The 21,405-nt window shown below is 48.5% G+C and overlaps 1 protein-coding gene across 2 annotated transcripts in view; it reads left to right on the top strand.

Moving 5' to 3' along the window:
• PACSIN2 (protein kinase C and casein kinase substrate in neurons 2) overlaps positions 1-21,405 on the top strand; it is a 133,704-nt gene that overhangs the window by 13,105 nt on the left and 99,194 nt on the right. Inside the window, exon 1 of one of the 2 annotated variants that reach the window (XM_042993446.1) lies at positions 10,103-10,271. The exons of the other annotated variant lie outside the window; for it this stretch is intronic. The gene's annotated coding sequence lies outside the window, so the exon portion shown is untranslated. Of the gene's footprint in view, positions 1-10,102; positions 10,272-21,405 lie in introns of those variants that run through there. 2 annotated transcript variants of the gene reach the window in all.

The following is a 21,405-nucleotide window of genomic DNA, read 5'->3' as shown; positions in this document are numbered from 1 at the left end:
GGAACACAGTAGACCAAGACCTTACATTCTGGTGGGGGACGACTCATCAGGGGACTAGGGATGCTTAGACAACGCATGCCCTAGTGCGGAGGGAAGGCCAGCCTCGGGGCTGGAGGGTCCAGGCCTCATCCCGCCTGCTTAGGGCTTGGCTCCTTCCAGCCTTCACTTTCCTAAACTGTTTTTTTTTTTTTTTTTTAGCTTCATCATTATCATAATGATACTTAAAAATTTAATATTTATGGAGGCTTCTTTGTGGCAGGTGCCCTGCTTTGCCATGCGTGATTACCCTTATCCTTATGACAACTTTGTTTTGCAGGTGGGAAGCTGGGCTTAGGTTAAGTGACAGGCCTCGTAGCTCGGCCGGCCGTGCAGTGTGTGTGAGCAGCTTGGGGTTGTGGAATTCAGCAAGCTAGGCCCGAGGGCATCATCAGAAAGGCCACCGGAAAATGAAGTCTGGCCCTTTTGCCCGGGACATCTCGTTCTCTGATTTCTTCCTTCAGCGCTGAGTCAGAAATGTCTTCTTTGCCTGACTGTCCCGTCAAGTGGTCTTGTTCCAGGATGGAAACGTGGGTTTCAGGCCCCCGTGTGGTAGGCATCATAGACACTTGATGCTGCCGTGTATACGTGTCTGTGCCTTTAGCAAAATGGCACGATCTCATCGCCAGTCCCAGACGGTTGCCTCGTGAATGGCATTTGAAATGCACGTTGTTCACTGCTTGGCTTAAAGGAGGAGGAGATTTATATGCACAACAGATTTTCCACATCAGAGAGTCGTCTTCTTGTTTTTTAACTTCTGAGGCACGGCCCAGAGGACACAGGGACTTCCTGAAAAGTTGCTTCTAAAAAGTTCCTCTCTTCTCTGGAGGGTGGGATGAGGTAGCATTTGCGATCTCGACTGGGCCCCTGACATCACAGAATCGTTACTCTGACTGGAAGTCGCAGGCCGCCGTCCTCCTGGCGTCCGTAGCTGCTGGTTCTTTAAATATTTACATTTAATAACTTCATAGCCTGCTTCCTTCTAAGGCTTGCCACGACTTGGTGCCAAACACAGAGCAGCACCTTTAGAGTTATTTTGAAACGTGACTGAGTGCCGGGGTTAAGTTTCTCTGCGGCCAGCTCATCCCGTGGAGGGTCGTCGGGTTCTGCTCGGGGCTAAGTCAGCATTGCAGCGTCCGGGCACTTTTCCTGTCGTTGGGTCCCGAGCAGTCCCGAGGCTGGGAGGGGCAAGTCATCGCTTCGTGCGCTCAGAGAGAGCGGGGAGGCGTTCTAAAGCGTTTCCAGTCGAAAGGGGGGAGGCGGAGTGGGGGGAGGCCAGATTCGAAGTCCAGTGAGATGGGGATCTGGGGATCGGGGAAGCGGTGGCGGTGGGGGGCGACAAGAGAATCTGTAGGGTTTCTGGGGCGGGGAGGCAGTTCTGTGGCTTCTTGCCCTGGCTGGGAGGCTGTGGCTCCGGGGGGGTGGGGGTGGGGGGCGGATGTTCGGGGGCCGCAGCGCACCCACACGCCTTTCATCCACACTTCAGTGTATATCAGACTGGGCCCGTGGGACTCCTGCCTGGGGCCCTCTTCCAACGCGACTCTCCCCACAGGGTGAGGAATCTGAAAGGCCAGGGGCCGTGCCTGCCCGGAACCCGTGTCTCTCCTTGCAGACCAGGCGCGGGGACAGAGACCCTGGAATTCTCCCCGGCCCCCTGGTAAGAGCCGTGTGGGCCTCTTCCCCCGCCGCGTCCTACTGAGGGCGGACCGTGCCTCGGTGGACACGCACCTCAGGCTGAGAGGCGACCGGATGGCGGTTGCGTCCGGGTAGCGTCTGCGTGGACGGGGCTCGGGTGTGCAGGCCGGCGTGTTCTCGCGAGTGCACGAGTGGGGGTCGTGTGGTGCGGGGAACTGCTCCGGATTCCGTGTATGTTTGGTTTCTTGAAGTGACAAAGTCCCTGCTCGGGGGACTTGAGTGTGCTGGGCCCTGCCGTCCTTGCTGCTCGGGGCACCCTGCAGGGCTGGGAGGCGTCCCTCCCTGCTTGACAGCTGGGGTTCGGGGAGGTGGGCCCCAGAGCAGGCCTGGCCTCTTCTCAGCTGTTCTGACCACCAGAGCAGCCGCACACGATGAGATCACTGGTCGGGCCCCGTTTTATCTGCAGTCTCCTTCTGGGGTTTGGCTAATTGAGGTCTTCGGGATCTTGGTAGCATTCTGGCACAGCATCAGAAGATTCCGGTTTAGATCGTGGCCTTCTTTTATTTCCGCTTCAGCTCAATGGACTTCAGCCTGGAAGATTCCCAGTGAACAGTTTTAATGTTGACATGTGAGACTTTTCCTTGCAGCAGAATATAGACACACTGGCTTTGGGGTAAATAGCTCTTCCAGAAACAAGGCATTTCACTTCTTCAGCAGCCAAGCAGCACTCCAGGAACCTTTTGGGGAACATACTTCTTGTGTCTTCTTGTCCCCTGGAAGGGGAGGACACAGTGTCTTGGGTCACTGCCGCAGCCACAGTGTCCCACAGTACACGTGACCTTCCACGGGGCTGTTGGGACCGGGGGTGGGGGTGGGGGTGGGGCGGGGGCTGCCCCTCCAGGAGTAACTGCCAAGTTGGACGTGAAGACGAGCCTGGGAGCTGCCTGAGGATTGTGGAGCCTCCAGCGGTGGCCCCAGCCCAGTGGGTCACAAAAGCTGGTCTGAAATGGTATTGTCACTAGTCGCCCCTATATTTTAGCTTTAAAATGCCCTTTCTTTTCAGGGGCGCCTGGGTGGCTCAGTCAGTTAAGCATCTGACTTGATTTTGGCTCAGGTCCTGTTCTTACAGTTTGTGAGTTCAAGCCCCACGGAGGGCTCTGTACTGACAGTGGGGAACCCGCTTCGGATTCTCTCTCTCCCCCTTTCTTTCTGCTCCTCCCTGGCTTTCTCTCTCACAAATAAATAAATAAACTTAATAAATAAATAAAATTGTCCTTTCTTTTCTTTTTTTATTAAAAAATTTTTTTTCATGTTTATTTATTTCTGAGACAGAGACAGAGCATGAGTGGAGGAGGGGCAGAAGAGAGGGAGACACAGAATCCGAAGCAGGCTCCAGGCTCTGAGCTGTCAGCACAGAGCCCGATGCAGGGCTTGAACTCACAAACCGTGAGGTCATGACCTGAGCCGAAGTCAGTAGCTCAACTGACTGAGCCAGCCAGGTGCCCCTGTCCTTTCTTTTCATGTTTGTGAAAAGAGCTGGTAGTTTTTTTTTTTAATGTTTTTTTTTTTTATTAATTTTTGAGAGAAGGAGAGAGAGAGAGAGAGAGAGAGAGAGAGAGAGAGAGAGAGAGAGAGAGAGAGAGAGAATGTATGGGGGAGGGGCAGAGAGAGAGGGAGACACAGAATCTGAGGCAAGCTCCAGGCTCTGAGCTGTCAGCACAGAGCCTGATGCAGGGCTCAAACTTGTGAACCATGAGATCGTTGCCTAAGCTGAAGTCAGACCCTTAACCAACTGAGCCACCTAGGCACCCCACAAGCTGGTAGTTTTTAGAGTATTCTTACCTGACAAAAGGTAAGCAGCTTTATGTTATTCTCCTCCCAAATTTTAATGTTTTAAATTTTAAGTCAGCTCCATGCCCAACATGGGGCTTGAACTCATGACCCTGAGATCAAGAGTTACATGTTCTACCCACAGGGCCATCCAGGTGCCCTTCCTCCACCCATATTTTAAATAGTTTTATTGAGTATAATCAACAGGCAATAAGATGTGCATATTTAAAGGTTACACTGTGATAAATTTTGCCATGTGACTACACCCATTAAACCATCACCATAATCAAGATAATGAACATATGTTCAGTATTCCTGAGCCACCTTAGTCCTTTCCTACTCCCTACTCCCTGGCAACTGCTGGTCTGCTTTCTGCCCTTGTACGCTAGTTTGTATTTTCTAGAATTTTACAGCAACGGAATCATACGGTATGTAGTTTTTAAGTCTGGTTTCTTTGAGCAGAATTATTTTGACATTGTACATGTAGCGTCTATCACTTTTCATTCTTTTTTTTTTTTTTTTTAATTTCTTTTTTCAACGTTTTTTATTTATTTTTGGGACAGAGAGAGACAGAGCATGAACGGTGGAGGGGCAGAGAGAGAGGGAGACACAGAATCGGAAGCAGGCTCCAGGCTCCGAGCCGTCAGCCCAGAGCCCGACGTGGGGCTCGAACTCACGGACCGCGAGATCGTGACCTGGCTGAAGTCGGACGCTTAACCGACTGCGCCACCCAGGCGCCCCTATCACTTTTCATTCTTTTCTGTCGAGTGTTTGGTGATGCCGCAGTTTGTTAATCATTCGCCTGTTGATGGACATTTCAGCTCTTTGTGGTTTGAGGCTGTTGCAGACAGAGCTGCCGTGAACATTTGTGTACAGGTCTTTGTCCAGAAGCTTTCATTTCTCTTGGGTAAATACTAGAGCAGAATGGCTGGGTGGTATGGTAATGTTTGTTCAACCTTTTAAGACACTGCCAAGCTGTTTTCTTTTTTTTTAAACATTTTAAAGTTTATTTATTTATTTTGAGAGAGAGCAAGCTGGGGAGGGGCAGAGAGAGAGAGAGAGAGAGAGAGAGCGAGAGCGCATCCCAAGCAGGCTCCACACCATCAGCACATCTCACAGTATGGGGCTTGAACTCACTGTGAGATCATGACCTGAGCCAAAACCAAGAGTCGGACCCTTAACCGATTGAGCCACCCAGGCGCCAAGCTGTTTTCGGTTTCTAAGGTGCCGCACCGTGTTACGCTTGCCCCATAGCGTGTGAGAGTTGTAGTGCCTGCGTGTCCTTGCCAACATTTGGTATGGTCGGTCTTTAACTTTTGCCATTCTGGTAGGTCTGTAGTGGTGGCTCACTGTGGTTTTAATTTGCTTTTCTCTAATGACTAATGATGGTGAGCATCTTTTCATGTGCTTCTTTGCTATCTGTATATCTTTCTTGGTGAAGTATCTATTCAAACCATTTGTCCATTCTAAAAAGTTCACTTATTTTTTTTTAGTTGTAATTTTTAAAAAAATTTCTTTAACGTTTATTCAGTTTTGAAAGACAGAGCGTGTGAGCAGGGGAGGGGGCAGAGAGACAGGGGAAACACAGACTCTGAAGCAGGCTCCGGGCTCTGAGCTGTCAGCGCAGAGCCTGACGCGGGGCTCGAACTTGCACACCGTGAGCTGAAGTCAGCCGCTTAACCAACTGAACCACCCAGGTGCCCCAAAAGTTCATTTATTTTTTAAATTATTTTTTACGTGTTGTTTTTTTTAAGCGAGATAGAGCGTGTGCACGTGTGCATGTATATGCACTTGTGCAAGGGGGGGAGGGGCAGAGGGAGGGAGAGAATCTTAAGCAGGCTTCACATGCAGCACAGAGCCCAACACAGGGCTTGAGCTCAATAACTGTGAGATCAAGACCTGAGCTGAAATCAAGAGTTGTGTGTTTAACCAACTGAGCCACCCAGGTGCCCCTGTAGCTTGTCTTTTCATTCTCTTGCCAGTGTCCTTTGGAGAGAAGTTGAAACAATTTGATCAGATCTGTTCTACAGTTTGTATTTTTTTGGTCGGTATCATAGCTAGAATTTTTGTGTAATCCGGGGTCACAAGTGTTTTCTTAGATTTTCTTGTAGAAGTTTTATAGTTTCAGGGTTTATGTTCAGGTCTGTGATCCATGTAGAGTCATTTTTTGTGCCTATGGGATGAGGTATGAATTGCTGTTTATATTCTCACATGTGGATGGATATCCAGTTGTTTTGTGAAAAGTCCCTCAAATTTGGGGGGAAAATTTTCAGTTAGAAATCCCGAGGTCTGGGAATTGTGGTTCTAGGCACACAGATCTCCTTCCTTTTATGACTGGTTACCGTTCTCATCAGCTTCACACAGCCTGGCTTTTTCTTCATTCCATTGGTGACTTAAGCCCTTGGCAGCAGAGGCCCTCTCCCTGGGTCAGGTGGGCTGGGAGAGGTGTGCTGGGCTCTCATGGGGTCTCTCCCTCCAGTCTGGGTCTTAAGAGCCCTGCGCACTGAGCTCTTAAGGACTTCCTGGCGGGCAGGTTCCGGGCAGTGTCTCACTTGTAGAGGTGACTGTGGAGGCCTGCTGGGTATGGAGAGGTGACGGGACAGCTAGCCCACTGTGCCCGGACAGGTGAGTGGGGCCCAGGCTAGGCACATGGGAAGGGAAGCGGACCCATCCCCCATCTGTGTGGGCTGGCAACAGTGTGACCTGTCTCGGACTGAAGGCCCTCTTGGCCCAGCTTTAGGACCATGTGTGCGAGGCGTGGGGTGCTCTTGCTTTGCCCGTCAGTCCCGAAGGGGTCCGAACAGCCTCCGTCTTTGCATCCACATGCAGCGGCTTCGCAGGTGGCCGGAAAGGCTCATCTGCTTTTTCACCTGTGGGTACTTGATCTTGATTCGTGTGCTGCTCCCATCGCCATCACCAGCACCCAACAGCAGTGGAGCTTTTCTTGTGCCCCGGGTCCTTTGTGTGCGTCGCCCATTCAATCCTTACAGCAGCCCTCTGGGGTGGCCACAGCCCATTTTACAGATGAGGAAGGAGGCACAGAGCAGGTGACCGGATGGAAGAAGTCTTCGGCCATGCTTAGCAGACATTATTGAATGTTGGAGGAGGGATCAGGTTTTAACATTTTTCATTAACTCTTCTGAACCACAACAGGAAGGGTGATTTACCTGGCTCTCTCTTCTGAGTCTTCCTTTCCTTATCAGCAGTGGGAGCAGTTGGGCTGTTTGACCAGATTAAAATTCTTTGGTGGCTCCCTGTGGCCATCACGGTAAAGTCCAAACTTGTGATCTGGCCCTTGCATGCCCCTTCAGCCTTATCCCTTGCCGCGCTGAACTTCCAGTGTTTCTCCCTTTCCACAGATCCTGTTATCTCTGCTGCAAACGCCCTTTCTTCCCGTCATTTGCCCGCCGAACTCCTCCCCATCCTTCGAAACTCAGCATTACTTTTACACCCTTGTCCCAGTCCCGGCCGCAGAGTGCAAGTTCTCGCATGTGGTGTGATTGCTGACCACCTGCTGGTCCTCTGCTGGGCTGGGAGCACAGTGAGGCGGAGGCAGGGGCTGCCTGTAATATCGGAGTCCCCGGGTGTTAGGTCTGTGCCGGCCAGTAATAACAGGCAGGTGGACATTTGTGGCATGAATGACTGTGGCACGAGTAACATGCGGACCCTCAGTTCTCAGGGCTTGCCACATTAGGGGAAGGAAGCAGCGTTGACTGACTGCAGCATGTGGTGTATTTAAAAAGCATCATTCGGTGATTTCTTTAAATCCTGAGCTGGGTTTACACAGATCTTTTTTTTTTTTTTTTTCTCTTTGAGAATAAGTTTCCTGTTGTGTTAAGAAATACACTATTTCTTTGACCATCTTTTAGATCACAGATTTGTCTGAACATTTTTTCCCTAAATGTGTGTGATGGCATTATACTTTTTTATGGCAAGCTCAGTACGTAATTTGAAGTTTTGAAAATGTTTCTTTGGAGTGTTGGAGCCATCATGGATTAAGTGTAGTTTGGTGTAGGTGCCTGGGTGGCTCAGTCAGGTAAGCGCCTGACTTCGGCTCGGGTCATGATCTCGCGGTTCGTGGGTTCGAGCCCTGCATCGGGCTCTGTGCCGACAGCTCGGAGCCTGGAGCCTGCTTCGGATTCTGTCTCCCTCTCTCTGCCCCTCCCCCACTCATGCTCTGTCTCTCTTTCTCTCAAAAATAAGCAACTATTAAAAAAAGTTTTTTAAAGTAAGAAAGAGAAGGAAGTTTGACGAGAAACGTTAACCGTGTTTAGCACAGAGCAATTTAGGAAGGCTTTGCTGCATTACACTGCAGTCCGCATGCCGTGGCCGCATGGGTTTACTCCTGAGCTGCCGTGGTGCCGGGAGCAGTTAGACGTCCGGCCAGTGGGCCCTGCGGCTGGACTCGTAGGGGTTGTTGAGATACGAACCTTTGAATGAAATTTTCAGTTCATTGCAGAACATGTTTTCCCTTTTAGGTTACTGGGAGGCAGGATTTAGCAATCTCACCTGTCTACTTTTCTACTGGGGAACGGGCAGTGGAGGGAGGTAAGGGAAATGGAAGGTTGAGTTGTATCTTTATGAAAATGAGTTCAAGTTTCATGTGGCCGTGGTCCACTCTTGCTCTTGGCACGTGCCTGACTTCTGGACATGGCACCAGTGAGGTGTGGAGCTGTCGGTCCTGAACTCAGAGTGGGTGGTCTTGAAGGACCGTGGTGGGTGGCCAGTGAGGTCCTCGAGGGGGGGCCGGTTGTATGTAGGGTTGGAGTCCTTCTCTGTGGAGAGCCGGCCGGTGGTATCCGTGGTCCAGCACGTGGCAGGTACTTCACGTATGTTCCATCCACCTCCCGCTGTAGTGCTGCAAGGCTAACGCTGCCTCCTTTTTCCATGGGGAGGAGACAGAGGCTCAGGAAGGTGAAGGTATGTGTTCACAGTCACCTAGCCAGTAAGTGCACAGCCAGGCCCGTCTTGGGCTTTCACCTCTGCCGTGGGATTGGCTGATGTGCCACGCTCTTGAGCTCCTTGGCATAGACCCTTCTCCCAGTGTCCGGTGGGTCTGGGCCAGGCTGCAGAGAGCGGTGAGGGTAGCCTGGGATGTGAGCACGTGGCCTGTGCCCACACAGAGTTCCGCGCTGGGGTGTCGGGTGACGTGCGTCCCGTGTTCACCTGAACGCGGCGAAGTGCACGGCTCTGTCCTGGTCTGTGTGTTGGCGGGGCGGGGGGAGGGGTAGAGACGCAGACACTCCCCAGCCGTGGGAAATACCTTTTCTCATTAACCAAGTATCAGAGGGGTGGTGGACTCTCTAGCTGTCAGAGTGGTGTGAGGGGAGAGTGCTGGGGGCCCAGCTGGTAAGTCATAAAGAGCGGCTTCCTGGAGGAAGTAGAGATGTCTGTGCCTCTGTGTATAATTTACATGGAGTGAAATCCACACGAGAAGTTTGGTTCTCAGGGACTATTACGTAGGCAGTAGGAATCAACAAAGTTTAATTTTTTTCACTTGAAATCAAAAAAAAAATTAAGATATAAAGGACAGTATAACATTATGTTAGTTGCAGGTATACAGTAGCAATTCGATGTTTGTATATTTTGCGAAGTGATCGCCACCGTTGGTCTAGGTAACATCCGTCACCGCACAGTTGCAGATTTTTTGTTCCTTGTACTGAGAATGTTCAAGAACTGCTTTCTTGGCGACTTTCAGATGTACAACACAGTATTATCGAGTGTGGTCACCATGCTGTACATTAGACATTGATTCCTGAGGACAGCAGCCTCGGGGATCCTCCTGTTCTCTCTCTCCTGAGATTAACAGGGGTCTCTAAGCAGAAGAGTAAGGTGAGCTCAGATCTGAGTTCCGGAAGGTTTTCTGGAATGGAGAGAAAAGGATAGAGCCGAGAGGCAGATGTCTGAGGCAGTGGCAACGGCCCCTTCTTAGGGGCTTTGCACATGTGGTGTCCACTCCCCGGACTGTCCTGTCTGTCTGGCTCCTTCGGGTCATAGCACCAAAGCCACCTCCTCAGCGGACCCTCCCTGGCCACTCAGTCTAATGGTGTCCCCATCCTGCGATCTCCGCGGTATGTCTGAAGTCATTGTGTTCACACCTGGGTTTCTGTGGATGTGACCTCCATCCTTTTGTTCGGCTGTCCCCGTCACATGAGCAGGGGCCCGTCTATCCCCTGTCCTCCCTCCGAGAACAGTACGGGGCCCCTTCCAGGCCTCCACGAACCTGTGGTGGGAACCAGTAGTTGAGGTGCAGGATCTGAGGTGCGGTGGGACCGAGCGGCGCTGCCCGGAGCACAGGCTGGAAAGGGGACGGGGCACCAAGGTCACTCTTTTCAGTTTCCTTGAGCCGGATGGATGCCGCCCTTGATTTGTACTTGTGGACGTTTCGGCTGGGTGGCCACTGCTCTTTCCTAAACAGCTGGGATGTTTGCCAGACTTGCCGACCGCTTCTGTGGCTGAGCTTTGTGGCTTCCAACAGCGGCACCGTTTTGCTTAGTTTGGATCGCGTTTCCTTTTCCGTTGGGCGAGTTCTCCTCTGCTAGCTGTCGTTTCCCTCTTTTAAATCTCCCAGTGGAGCTGTTGCTCTTCCTTTTCGTGTGTCTCTCTTGTCCACTGCTTCGTTTTCTGTATTCATTCTGGGAAAAGGGAAATTGACTCGGGGTGGCTTGACCAAGCTTACAGAGCACGGGAATCGTCGATTTTGAAATGACACCTCCGACCTCCTGACTCTGGACATTTGCAGCGGGCCAGACCCCCGACGCTCAGTCAAGGTGACCGTGATGTGCCCTTTCTGCTGGTGTGTGGGTGTGGAGACGGGCGGCGGCTCTCCGTGGACCCATAATGGACGCGTCCGTCCCGCATTCCGGCAGCGAGGCGGGGCGCGGTGGGGGTGGGGTGGGGTGGGTGGAATTGCTTCCAGCGGAGGTAGGGCTGTGGAGCCGGGGGCGGCACCTGGGGTTTGCTTGGTGAGGCCAGGGTGGGGGTAGGGTGGGGGCACCTGCCAGATGACTAGGATTTTTTTCAGACTTGACCCCTTCCTCCAGAGTAGGCGCGGTGCAGAGGCCGACACAGGTTGGATGGCAGATGTGGGGTTGGGGGGTGGGGGGCGTGATTCGTCGTGCTCTTTGATGTTTGTGAATGTCTCAAAACCGCGCGGGCCCTGCTCGGGTTGGCTGAGGGCTGGCGGGTGGTGTGGCTGATAGGGGGTGCTGGTGAGTAAGGGGTGACCCTGCTGAGCCCTGGAACTGGGTCTGGACGCGGTCAGGGGACCACGAGTTGCCGCCACGGGGCCTCCAAGCGCACCCATCTTGGGGCGCTGCTGGGTGGCGTGTGGAGCCCATAGAAGCGGCTCCGGGGGTGAGCACCGCGGTCGGGGAGCCGAGCCGCTGAAAGAGGAGGGGGCTTCTCTCTGGTGCTGTTGTCCCACACGCTTCCTGACTTCATTCTTTATAGGAAGCGGCCGGCTTTCCTGACCTTTGGTTACTTAAACAAACCAATGTATATCCATTTTTAGGATTAAACAAATTTTTTTTCATGTTTACTTCTGAGAGAAAGAGAGGCAGAGGGAATAGGGGAGGGGCAGAGAGAGAGGGAGACGGAATCCGAGGCGGGCTCCGGGCTCCGAGCTGTCAGCACAGAGCCTGACGAGGGGCCCCAACTCACCAACCGGAAGATCATGACCTGAGCCAAAGTCAGACGCTTAACTGACTGAGTCACCCAGGCGCCCCTAGGATTTAATTTAGAATAAGGAAGATTAAGTATTGGCCTCACTTCTGTTTTCCAGCTGCCTCCCCCACCTTGCTTTTTTTGGGTAAGCAGTTGTCTCTTTTGGAGTAGTCTTTTGAAGTTGTAAACCGCTTGGCTTTGCAACCTCATCGTTATTAAATTGGTGGCATTGTTGATATGCCAAGGGGCAGAGCCCTGTGTGTCTGTAATGCGGAGGTGTTCAGCCCTTCCCCCCCGGTGGTAACAGTCAAATTAGGCCACAGCTTTGCCACCTCTTGGCCCAGGTGAGGTAAGAGCAATTTAATTTCCGTTTCCTTCTTGTTTACTTTGCTCCTTATTCCCGGATGCCCTGAAGTGCCGAGTAAAGGGAGTGGTTTTTCCCCTTGGAGCCGGCTTTGCATCAGGGGTATATTACCCAGCTGGCCGGGGTCGGGCACGTAAGTCTCGCTTCGTCCCCAGATGTGGCCTGGGGAGACGGGCAAGCACGGCGGGGAGCAGAATCTTGTTAGCAGGCTGACATCAACATCAGAGCACCATCAGGGAAGCCCGGGGCTTTTCTTTCAGATTGGAAGTTGAGAATTCTGAACTAGGTACTTTTATTAATTTGTCTTGGTCTGTAAACACATTACATAGCTGTTCTGTTTTCATTGGTGGTGGGGAAGAATGCTTCTGCTCTGCTAAGTGCTGTGTCCCGTAGGCTGTGGGCGCCTCCTCCAGCCCAGTCGTCTTCTAGTGTGTTTCCCTTGAGGCAGCACTGTCCTTGGCACTTGACGTGATGCCTGGTCAGTGGTCGCTCAGCATTTGTCTCGTGAGACCGAGACAGGCCACCCACCGGTCAGCTAACTGAAGAGGCTGGATAAAGCAAGAATCATACAAAAACCATACAGAGTTTAGGCATTTTATTTTATTTTATTTTATTTTATTTTATTTTATTTTATTTTATTTTATTTTATTTTATTTTATTTATTTATTAAAAAAAATTTTTTTTAACGTTTTATTTATTTTTGAGACAGGGAGAGACAGAGCATGAACAGGGGAGGGTCAGAGAGAGAGGGAGACACAGAATCCGAAGCAGGCTCCAGGCTCTGAGCTGTCAGCACAGAGCCCAACGCGGGGCTCGAACTCACGGACCGAGAGATCATGACCTGAGCTGAAGTCGGCCGCTTAACCACTGAGCCACCCAGGCGTCCCTAGGCATTTTATTTTTTTTTAATTAAAAAAAAATTTTTTTTTTAAACGTTTATTTATTTTTGAGACAGAGAAACAGGCTCCAGGCTCTGAGCCATCAGCCCAGAGCCCGACGCGGGGCTCGAACTCACAGACCGCGAGATCATGACCTGAGCTGAAGTCGGACGCTTAACCGACTGAGCCACCCAGGCGCCCCTAGGCATTTTATTTTTAACATAAAAGAAAAAAATCAGTGCATTTCATGTGCCAGTCTCTTATTGACCTTTTACTTTCTGTCTGCGAATCAGAACTGTGAGTCGTTTTCCTGCATAAACCACGCCCATAATTTATTGTCTTCCATATTCAGTTTTTGGATGAAGAGGGTTGACAACCAAGAAGATGCATGAAGCAATCTGAGTTGCTAAATCTAAAACGTTTTACACATTTTCACCCAATCCTTTATACTTGTCTTACCTGTCTCACCCACACCTGTAATTTAGTTAGGGTTTATAAAAGTCTTAAAAAAAATTTAGCAACTTCTAATTTTCATAGAAACAACCGTAGTTATTTCATGGGTTTCTTTAGTTAAGTGTGTGTGTGTGTGTGTGTGTGTGTGTATACGTACAAGTATACATATACGTATATCTATATGTAAATGCTTATTTTTGTACCCGTATATTTATTGGTACAATGGCATAAATAGGTTTGGGGATGTTGACTTTAAAAATAAAAATTCCCAGTTATTTTACCAGCAAAAGAAGGGTTTATTCAGTTTATTCAGGAATAAGAGAATTACAATCCGGGCCAAACCAGTTTTGGCAAAACTGTAGACAAGTCCAGGGAACAGCGGAGAGGTGTGCTTTTTTAAGGAGAAAGGGGTAAGCCGAGAAGGTTGTTACAAACTAAAGGTCCATTGGAGTAACCTGGGAGTTCAAAGTATGGTGGGTCTTCGTTGGCTGAGCCCTTGACCAAGGGGATAGGGAAGCATCTCTTCCCCCTGCTGGAGTAGTGGAGTGGTATGCGTGCAAGGTCAAGTCTGTCTCTTCCTCTTGGGTCTGCAGTTCACCAATCGGTGGGGGGGCTTGGGAGCTCCCCCTGCCAGAACTCCCCAACTCCCTTTCAGTGAGGTTTCCCGGTGCTAATATTCCCAGGGACAAACACTTGCTTAGCACATTGGGCAGCGTGCGGGGTCTGTTTGCCACATGCAGTTGATATACCAAGAGGGTCCTTTAGTAAATTAGGTGGGGATTCTGTTCTCCGGAAGCCTTCAGCCTCGTGGGGGCCACTGCTGTATTTCAGTAACTGATACGCAAGTCGAAGACTGGCAGATGTCTTCAGAGAGAACCTGTGCTCCCAGCAGGAAGGGGTCAGACTGCATGGAGAAGCAGGTGTTTGACCGGCCAATCATTTCTTTCTGTTCAGCTGCGTATTTTTCTGTGAGTAGAGATTTAAATGTATGTAACTGTCACTGGGTCTTGGGCAGTGGTAAGTGAATCTATTTTTGAAGTTTCTGTGTCTCCATCCTTTGTAGAGGCACAGGCTATTTCTCCTAAGTGACAGAGCTTTAAAATACCTGTGTTTGTGCTCTGCTCCAGTGGATCGGTCAAGAAGGATGGTGTTCCTTTCAGTCACGAAACGGTGTACCAGTCACGGTTCTGTGGTTCTAAGCTAACCTGAGCATAAAATCGCTTCCTTAGAAGACAGCGGGTGGGGTGCCTCACAGACCGAAAAGGAGTCAGGGAAGGGACGATTGTTTCCAAGGGGTGGGGGGACCCCCCACCCCCGAAGCCCAGTTGGAATGCCGTAGCCAGAAGGGGGAGAAATGGGTGCTGGGCAAGGAGCAGCCTGTTGGGAAAGGCTTTGCAGGGCGCCCTGTGAAGTGGGATAACACGTTAACAAGGGCCAGGATGCATCCAGGATGCAGAGACACTTTTGTATGTGTCTCAGATGAGTTCACCTGAACTTCTAGAGGCTAAAAGTATGTAGCATGTCATCCATAGGAACTCAAGAGTTCAAGCCGTGTTTCCAGCCTGCCTCCCAAAACTTACTGTCTGTATGAGAGGCGAAGTCTTCTTGAGATGCCCCCTGTGTGGGTGGGTGAATTCGAGTGAGGAGACACAGCGTCATCCCGGAGCAGAGAGCCCAGCTTTGCACCCGTCGGCCTGACAGGGGGTGGACTCTGGACTCTGTGCCCCAAGCCGATGTGGACTTTGTGCTGTTCTTTTGTTGTGTGTAAACCAAAGCCGTAATATTCTTAGATTTTTTGAAGTTACAGGTTACTGCCTTTGTCACTCTATGTTCAGGCCAAGCGAAACAGAAAGATGTATACACGTCCAGGCGGTGGTGAACTTCCAGTCACAACACTGTGGAGATAACCCAGCACTGACCTGGTGCAGCCGAGCCTTCCACAACTTTCTCTAGGCTCTCACAGACATCAGAGCATGTTTTAATAAAAGCAGGAACATACTGTAGGCACCGCTCAGCAACTGGCTGTTTTCACTTCCTTTTAGTTTGCAGACTCCTGAATTTAAGCTGTCTGAGAAACAGAGCTCTGACAAAGTGCTCTGCGTGTCGTACGTGTTTGTTGTTGGATGAGTGAGCGAGTGAATGCTGTATTCTGGATATCTCCCCACGGCAGTAGTTTTCGGTAGTTGGGCCGGATTGAATTGCTTCAGCCTTTTTGTAGGACATAATTACAGCAACAGCGTGTGACTCGTGTGCCTTTTCTGGGCATTTCCACCAGGCGCTAGATGTTTGTCTTTGGCTAATCTGATGGGTGAAAATAGCATCCCGTTGTTGTATTATATTTTCCTGAGTACCGGTGAGGCTGAGGAACATCACACATATTTATTAGCCGTTTGTATTTCTTCTGGGAGTTTTTTTTTTATCCATAATCCTTGTCCATTTTTTTTCTTTTATTGAATTTGCTTTTCGGTTTTTAGGAGCTCTTTGTACGTTGGGCTATAAATCCCTTGTTGTATGAATTGCAAATATGTCCCTCTGGCTGGTGTTCCTATAATTTGTTTTTATTTTGTTTAGATGTCTTTTTCCATAAAGCTTAAAAATTTTTATGTAGTCCTATGTGTCTGTCTCTTCACAGTGTTTAGATTTCCTCTTCCATCCATGGTCTAGAGAAGACTATAGACCAATTTCCTGTGTGTGTATGCATATGTATGTTTATATATATTTGGAACATTTCTAAATATATTTCTAACTAGAACAGTAATTTGAATATAGTGGTGTATTAAAAGATTAGAGAGGGGAGGTGGGCTGGGGGATGGGGAAATAAAGGGGATGCATAGTACATTTATGGTGATGAGCACTGAGAAATGTACAGAATTGTTGAATCATTTTATTGTACATCCTAAACTGATAACAACAGTGTATGTTAATTGTACTTGAATTAAAAAAAAAAAAAAAAAAAAAAAAAAGCTTTACTCTCCATGACCAAGTAAGGTTTATTACCGGAGCACAGGGTAGCCTAACAGGAAGTGTGTCAGCCGGCAGAGGCTCTGGCTCAGGGCTTAGGAGCATGTTGTGTTCCAGTCCTGACGTCTGTCAACTCTCTGACTTTGGCTGAGTTATTTAAATCTCCTGAGCTTTGGTGTCATCTGTAAAATCAGTAGCACAAGAACAGCACCGTCGTATAGGGTTGACGTAAGGGCTAAATGTGGGATAAATACGTCCACAGTGATGAGAACAGGGCTTGGTGCCTGGTAAGTACTCAATGTTATGCTGACCAATTCACTACATAAAATCAAAACCTACGTTGACGGTGTTAGCAGATGTTTAAAAGGCGTATAATAAAATCCAACAGCTAATCCTGATGAGATTCTAAGTAAAATGGTCATAGAAGGAATCTACATAAATACGGAAGTATCTCCCAGCAGCGGGCAGCAGGCACATTAAGTTGTCGTTCTGTTAAGTTCCGGCACGACAGGGAGGCCCGCCTGCAGCCCTGTCCCTTCACAACCGTGAGCCCCCGGATGATCCTGTGGACGTGACAGGTGCATGGGGAGAGGGGCCAGAGGAGGGGCTGTGGCAGTGTCTGTCCAGTGAGCTGGCCCTGTGCTTGTCTTCTGCCTGGAGCGTGTGACCGCTTGTCCCGAGGACTTCCCACTGGCCTTTCACCACCAGGTGTGGCTCCTGACGTCACCCTGCAGGAACCAGGAATGAATTCCTGGGGTTGGGTGGCGGAGACGATTGTTACCGCGAGGAGCCACCTCACCGGCCAGAGGAGCGGTACGAGTACCGGGAACTGAGTGCCGCGTCCGGATTGCCGAGGGCCAGTGGCAGCGCGGGTAACCTGGCAGGTGCCCACGGTTCTGTACCCTCTCTGCGAGGGCTTAGCCCAGCCATCACCTCTGACCTCTCCCTTCCTCTTCCACATGCAAAATAAGTGGACCAGTGTTCTTGAAATGAGGGGGAGGGAAGGCTGGAGTGCTCTGAACCCTGGGCTTCGGGTCAGATGGCAGCTTCTAGACTGGTCCCCGCAAGTTTTGAAGCATAATAATGACCTTGAAGCCAGCCTCCCAGCTTGGGAATTTAACAGCCCTGCACCACAGGGAAGCTCCTAGTAGGTATTTCCTGCCAGTGGGTAAAGGTATTCCAGGATATTTTATCATTCCCTCATTAACCTGCCTTTTTTTAAAAAAAAAATTTATTTTAATTAATTATTTTATTCTAAATTTTTAAAATTTTTTAACTTAAAAAAGAATATTTATGTATGCATGTATAACCAATGTATTCACTGTTTGTTTACGAGCTTTATAAAAAGAGAATCGTAAGTAATCTGCAAATTCCTTTTTACTGCTGAATAGCGTTCCATTGTGTGCATTGTATCAGTCAGGTTTTCCAGAGAAGCAGAACCAATAGGATGTGTGTATCTGTAGAAAGAGATTTATTTCGAGGAATTGGCTTACGTGCTTATGGAGACTGACATGCCCAAATCTACAGTCTGGGCCAGCAGGTGCGAGCCCTGGAGACACCGTGCTACAGTCCAGGCCCTCCTGAAGGCCGGCTGAAAGAGGATTCTCTCTTACTTGGGGGAGGGTTGGCTATTTTGTCCTATGTTCAACTGATTAGATTAGGATCCTCCCACATTGTGGAAGGCAATCTACTGATTAAAATGTTAATCTTATTCAAAAACACCCTTGCAGAAAAACCCAGAATAGTGTTCGATCAAATACCTGGGCACTTTGTGACAGTCACCTTGGCCTATAAAATTAATCACATGCATAGACATTCTCTTCCACACTGGCTATTGTCACACTTCCTTTTTTTAAACAAATTTTTATATGTTTGTTTGTTTATTTATTTATTTATTTATTTATTTTGGGGGCGGGGAGGGGCAGAGAGAGGGAGAGGGAGAGGGAGAGGGAGAGAGAGAGAGAGAGAGAGAGAGAGAGAATTCCAAGCAGGTTCTGTGCTATCTGTGCAGAGCCCAAGGGCTCAAAGTCACGAACCGAACTGTGAGATCATGACCTGAGCGGAAATGAAGAGTCTTACGCTTAACCGCTTGAGCCACCCAGGCGCCCCTATTGTCACACTCCTTAATTGTGCCCATCTGATGGCTGTCAGTGTTCTCGTTCTGGCCTTCATTTGCATCTCTCTGGTTACTGATGAAGATGAGCATCTTTTCATGTGGGTGTTAGCAATCCATGGGTCCTCTTTGGTGACGCCTGATGAGTCTTCTGTACGTCTCTTGGGTTGTCTGTATTTTCCTTATTGATTTGTGTTGGTTCTTCTTCATTTGCATAGTAGCCGATTTGCTGGTTCAGTGAGACACAGATATTGCCTCCTACCTTGTCCATGTGTTTTTATTGTCATTATGCTATCTTTTGTTAAACATTTTTAATTTCATTGCAGTTCACTAGATTAAATCTTTTCTTTAATGATCTGGTACTTTTAATGACTTTTTAAAGGAAACCCTTCCTTGCCTTGAGTCTATAAAGATATTTATTTTCTTCTAAGAAAAGTTTTTTTTTAACATTTGTTTATTTTTGAGAGGTAGAGACAGAGTGCAGGTGGGGGGTGGGGCAAAAAGAGAGGGAGACACAGAACCTGAGGCAGGCTCCAGGCTCCGAGCTGTCAGCACACAGCCCGACATGGGGCTCGGACTCACGAGCCGTGAGATCACGACCTGAGCCAAAGTCAGACGCTTAACCGACTGAGCCACCCACGGGCCCCTCTCCTAACAATTTTAAAGTTTTGCTTTCCACATGAAGCCTTAGCCTATCTGAAGTTGATTTTTGTAATTGTTTTTTTGTGTGAAGTAGGAATCCAGTATTATTTCCTTCCATGTGGATGACTGGTTGATGTGGCATCACTATTGAGAGACTCCTCTGTGCTGTGGGACACCACCTCTGCCATAGAGGAGTTTAGAAGTATGTGTGGGTCTGTTTGTTTTCTTTGCTTTTTTTTTTTAAATTAAAATTGACTTTATTTATTGTAGTAAAGTATGCATAATATAAAATTTACCAATTAAACCATTCTATTTTTTAATTAAAGATTTTATTAAAAAATTTTAAATGTTTACTTTTGATTAAAAAATTTTTTTAAAAATGTTTATTTTTGAGAGAGAGAGAGAGAGCATGAGGGTGAGGGGCAAAGACAGAGAGAGAGAGAGACAGAATTTGAAGAGGGCTCCAGGCTCTGAAGTGTCAGCACAGAGCCCTATGTGGGGCTCGAACCCACTAACTGCGAGATCGCGACCTGAGCTGAAGTCGGATGCTTAACTGACTGAGCCGCTCAGGCGCCTCATAGATTTTATTTTTTAAAGTAATCTCTACACAGAACATGGGGCTTGAACTCACAACCCCGAGATCAAGAGTCACATATTCCACCGATGAGTGACCCAGCCAGGCACTCCTACCATTTTAACCATTTTAACCATTTGAAATTGTTCACTTCTGGGGCACCTGGGTGGCTCAGTCGATTAAGTGTCCGACTCTTGATGGCAGCTCAGGTCATGATCTCACAGTTGGTGAGTTCGAGCCCCGCGTCAGGCTCTGCTCTAACAGTGCAGAGCTTGCTTGGGAGTCTCTCTTTCTCTCTCTCTCTCTGCTCCTCTCCTGCTTGTTCACTCTTGCTGTCTCAAAACAAATAAACATTTAAATTGTGCGATTGTGTGGCACGAAGCACATTCCCATTGTTGTGCAACCACCACCACCATCCGTGTCCAGAGCTTTTTCATCTTCCCAGACTGAATCTGTCCCCATGAAATGACAGCTCCCCATTCCTCCCTACCTCTGGCCCTGAGAGTCTGTTCCTGGTCTGTGCCTGGTCAGCTTACCACCACTAGAGACAACCTCCCTTCCTCCATTCTGCCTTTTATTAAAGTGTTTGGTATTGTCTTCCTTATGAGTGAACCTCAAGGACGGAGACTCTCTAAGTGGATCTCTGTCTCCCTTAAAATTAGCACTTTTACAGTGAGCATACGACGAGAGCTTCGTAAATGCTCATAATTGAGTACCGATTGGAATCGGGTTTGAGTGAGTTAGTAGGTTACACTCACTCAGGTTGGGACCCGTGAGAGATGCCACGAGCGTCAGAAGTGACCAGATACCCTTCATAACCGACGTGGAGGATATGGTGGCACTAGCCGGGTGGATTTGCTGGCTCTCCCTGACCCGCCTTCGGGCATGGCCTCCTTGAAGTTTCGCTGGGTCTCCCGAGCAGATATCTTTGCTCCAGATGGCGGCCTTGCATTGGTCTGCAGGGGAGAGGGAAGGAAAAGAGGCCTTAATGAGACCAATGCCGATGACCTCTTCTTTATTTTTATTTTTATTTTTATTTTTATTTTTATTTTTATTTTTATTTTATTTTTATGTTTTTGCTTTGTTCTTGAAGTGTAGTTGACGTACAATGTTATATTAGCTTCAGGCGCACAGCGTGGTGTTTTGACAATTTTGCACGTTACGCGGTGCCCACCATGGTAAGTGCCGTTGCCGTCTGTCGCCACGCGGCGTTATTACCGCATTATTGCCTGCATCCCCTGCGCTGTGCTTTTCATCTGTGACTTACTTATTTTATAACTGGAAGTTTGTACCTCTTAATCTCCTTCACCTATTTCGCCCATCCCTGCACCCACCTCCCTTCTGGCACCCACCAGTTCTCCGTGTGTATGAGTCTGTTTCTGTTGTTTTTTGTTTGTTTCGTTTTTTAGATTTTACATATAAGTGAAACCAAATGGTATTTGTCCTTGACTCATTTCCCTTAGCACACTGCTCTCTGGGTCCACATCCATATTCTTGCAAAGGGCAGAAGCTCATTCTTTTTTTATGGCTGAGCGATACTCCAGTGTGTGTGACACACGTACCACATCTTTGTTATCTATTCATCTATTGACGGACACTTGGACGCCTTCCGTATCCTGGCTATTGTAAATAATGCCGCAATAAACATAGCAGTGCATGTATCTTGTCAGATTAGTGTTTTTGTTTTCTTGGGTAAATACCCAGTAGTGGAATTACTGGATCATATGGTACGTCTATTTCTAATGCTTTGAAGAACCTTCATACCATTTCCACAGCGGTCACACAAGTTTACATTCCTGCCAACAGTGCACGAGCGTTCCCTTTTCCCTGCATCCTCACCAACACCTGTTAATCGTCTTTTTCAGCCTAGCCATTCTGACAGGTGTAAGGTGACATCTCATTGTGGTTTTGATTTGCATTCCCTGATGGTCAGTGATGTTGAACATCTTTTCCTATGTCTGTTGGCCATCTGTGTGTCTTGTTTGGAGAAATGTGTATTTCAGTCCTCTGCCCATTTTTCAATTCGTGTGTGTGTGTGTGTGTGTGTGTGTGTGTGTGTGTGTGTGTGTTGAGTTGTGTAAGTTTTTATTTTGGGTATTAACCCCTTTCCAGATATATCACAAGCAAATCTCTCCTTCCATTCAGTACGTTGCCTTTTTGTTTTTTTTGATCGTTTTTGTTTTTTGTTCTTTTTGCCGTGCAAAAGCTGTTTATTTTTATTGGGTATAGTCCCAATAGTTTATTTTTGCTTTTG

This window comes from Panthera tigris, chromosome B4 (genome assembly GCF_018350195.1).
Source record: "Panthera tigris isolate Pti1 chromosome B4, P.tigris_Pti1_mat1.1, whole genome shotgun sequence".
Classification (NCBI taxonomy): domain Eukaryota; kingdom Metazoa; phylum Chordata; class Mammalia; order Carnivora; family Felidae; genus Panthera; species Panthera tigris.
The sequence above is the reverse complement of the archived record's forward strand: the minus strand, read 5'-3'. Positions and strand labels throughout refer to the sequence as shown.